The 3,538-nt window shown below is 37.0% G+C and overlaps 1 long non-coding RNA gene across 1 annotated transcript in view; it reads right to left on the reverse strand.

Moving 5' to 3' along the window:
- Positions 1–3,222, reverse strand: part of LOC106146408 — a 9,625-nt gene extending 6,403 nt beyond the window's left edge. The window contains exon 1 of the long non-coding RNA XR_001230833.1: positions 3,170–3,222. This is a non-coding gene — a long non-coding RNA (uncharacterized LOC106146408). The remainder of the gene's footprint in view (positions 1–3,169) is intronic.
- Positions 3,223–3,538: the final 316 nt, after the last annotated feature.

Below are 3,538 nucleotides of genomic sequence, written 5' to 3' on the forward strand. Positions count from 1 at the left end.
TATTTGATTTTCTTTTACTTTTTGCTGTATATCCTGGCAGTGAGCCTTTATCCTGACTCCTCAATGGATCCAAGAAAGTATTTACAGAAGATGTACTGGAAATGTTTCTTCGAAGACATGTGCAGTTGAAAATAAGGACAGAGTCAGGTCTAATAAAAACATAAAGTGGATAAAGTTCGGTCACATTACCTAAGCCCCTTTCTCTTGCATGAAGATAGCTACTTGACTGAGTGGAAAAAGCCTTCAACTGGAAGCAGGAAAGATATGTGAAATCCTTTGAAGTCTGTGAAGTGCTACACACATACAATCTGATCGCTAAAACAACCTTCAGCTAAAGAAACAGACACTCAAAAGGATTAGGTATTTACAAAAGGGATTTGTAAATCAAGAATTTGAAAATTCAGCTACAGACTGCTGGTTTTAAAGTCTGTGTATTTTCTATAGCCCATACTGACTAGAGACTTAGGCTACCAGTGGGGAAATGCATGTAACATAGATCTATCACATAGTATGTCGTACAAAATCTTATGTGAGATTAATATTACTATTACAGGAAAAACCTCAATTAATAAGCCAGACATTTTTTCCATTTTAATTCATTTATTATTTAGTAAGAGAGCTTAAATAATTCTTTTGTCAATTGAAATAAAAATATTTGGAAAACTCATTTACAGTGCAGCATGCATAATTTATATTTAATTACCTTTATAACTTACTGTATTATAATTCTGTCCTGAAGTAGGTACATACTAGGTAGATCATTATGGGCAAGTATAAAGTGGTTTGAGTTTATTCTGACTCAGAATTTTACCAGAAATAAGCACTTTGACTTAAGAAAATCAGAAAATATTGTTGAGGCAATTTAGAGTCAATGAAATTTGAGAGGATCCTCTTTCTTAATGGTCATTTGCTAAAATCTTATGTGCTTGACCTATGGCAAGCAACAGAAAAGTATGAAAAAATATTTTTTAGAAAAGTGAGTCTGAAGTGCTGAGAATATGTATGGAAGGAAGAGATAAGGAAAAATCGTCATGAAATCTCATGTAATTCAGGTTTGACCTGTGTGGTCATAATGCATTTTAAAAATTACCCTTGAAATTCCAGAAATTTCACATGATTATGAAAACCTATGCAATATTTTGACATAAGGCAAAGATTACAAAGTCAGGCAAATGGTTATCTGATTTCCAATGGACATCATGTGAATTTGACGTATTGTTTTCCTATGACGCTATAGCCTCTGTAATGTCAAATGTTAACTTTTAAAAGACTGATAGGGTACTTTGTTCTATAGAAAAGATACCTATAAAAACTACCATTTTCTTCTCCTTAACATTACCCAGTTCGATATCTAATTCTCATCTTTCTTTACCCTGTTTTTCATCTATGAATTCATAAATCTCTCATTTTAATATTTTTGGTGTCTTTTTTTGAGACAGGGTTTCATTATGCAGTTCAGGCTGGCCTTGAACTCACTTAAGTAGCTTAGGCTGGCCTTGAACTCTCAATGATCCTCCTGCCTTGGCCTCCTAAGTGCTTGGAATGCAGATGTATGCCACCATGCTTGGCTTAATATTTTTTTGAGACAGGGTTTCACTATGTAGCACAAGTTGGCCTCAGACTTGTGGCAATCCATCTGCCATAGCCTCCCCAGTGCTGAAATTACAGGTGTCTGCCATCATGCCTAGCTCTTTTATCCATATTTCAATCAGCTTATATTTCCAGTGGTTCCTTCATTAATGAGTTAAAAAGGTCTTGGTTAGTGTTCACTGTATTTATTTATAAGATTCATGTCATTACCTTTTGAAATTTTATACATGTTGATAGAGAAACTCTGCCCAAAAATGTATATACATTTCAGAAAATGAAAAGCTTGCTTAATTATGTTAATGTTAAATTTATTGAGACATCACGATATTAGTACAATTTAACTTTGGCCTGTACCATTATCAGAGATGCTCAGAGTGGTGGCTGCTAGCTCCCAGAGATTCATCGGTATGGCGAATTGCTGCTTGGGTTAACTTTGGTCACTGAAACTGCTGCACATGCATTTTTCAATTGCCTCTCTAAAAGCCAGCAGTGTAGGGATTTTTCTGTGATATGCAACAGCCTCTAGGGTCCCCCATAGGACAGTAAGATCATCTGTTGAGAAAACATCATACTATTTTTCTTTTCTTACAATGTGTACACAGTTTTTGGCAGATTCTTTATATTATTTTATTCCCAAACCGACTCTAATGATGCGTACTTGTCTTTTACTTATAGATCCTGTAAACTTCATGTAATCTGTCCCATGTTATCAAATTAATAGTCAACCCAGTGGAATAGTATGGTATACATCTTCCCTTTTATTCCTGCAAAAATGCTACATCCTACCTCTTAACAAGACAGCCTTGATATTCTTATAGGGAATCTCCTTCATCTACTATCAACTTATATGGTTGAACGAGGTCATCCATAGCTTACACCCCTTTGCCAGGAATAAAAATTTTCTTGCCCAAATTACAGTGTCTTAGAATTCATAAGAATGAAAAGTAATTTCACTGTTCGTATCTACCCCAGGAGACTGCCGGCTACTTCAGAAAGAACCCCAAAGGCAGACCACATATACAGCTGGTGTTCTTTGGAAAATCCAAGCCCAGTGCTCTCCCTCGATCTGCTTCCAGGTTATATTCCTTATCAAACGGCACGATCCTGCGTTGTAGCAACTCCATTGCCTTTCTGCTCCCATAACCCTATTGTGAATCATTCCACTTCCGGTTTTCATTGCTTTTATTTTAGGAGGTTAAGCCCCACCCAAAGGAATACTGAGTACAAAACATTTCCCTTTCCTTCTACCATCACCATCCTTCTACTCTATGCTTGATTGCAACTCTGTTTTTTTTTTTTTTTTTTCCAGTACCGGGAATCGAACTCATGATCCCGCGCTTGCAAGGCAGGCACTTTGCCGCTGAGCTAAATCCCCAACCCCCTTCTCTATGCTTGAAACTTAGCCCAAACCAAAACCCTTTTCTCTTACCCCAGTTTCTCAGCAGATGACTCAGCTGGACAAAAACATTCTTTAAATTAAATAGCTCTTAATAGTTCTAGCCTGTGAAATACAGTTTCATGATAGGTAATTAAGCATAACAAGAAGTTAGTTATCAAACGCAGCTATTATATTACTGACCTTATGTCCGCTTCCGTGAATATTATTGGCTCAGGCTGTTTATTTCGCTTTTGAACACGGAAATGCCAAATTTTGCATTAACAGGCTGTATTATGTCACCTGGCTTGGCCAACAGGAAGCCAAATAGCACGTATGAACTTTGTCGTCAGGGATTGAGAAATGTTTCAGTTCTTAGCTCCCAGTTCTATGATCCCTTCCTGAAATGATGGCCACAAGCTCGAGATTGTAACAAAAGATGTCACTGTCAAAACCTTGCAGTTATGTTAACTGTATCTTAGAACAGCTAGATGAACAACTATACCATTAAGGCAATGCTTGTAACCCGGCGTGTTGGCATGCGCCTGTAATCCCAAGACTCAGGAGGCTGAG

This window comes from Chinchilla lanigera, unplaced genomic scaffold (assembly GCF_000276665.1).
Source record: "Chinchilla lanigera isolate Chin_1 unplaced genomic scaffold, ChiLan1.0 scaffold00077, whole genome shotgun sequence".
Classification (NCBI taxonomy): domain Eukaryota; kingdom Metazoa; phylum Chordata; class Mammalia; order Rodentia; family Chinchillidae; genus Chinchilla; species Chinchilla lanigera.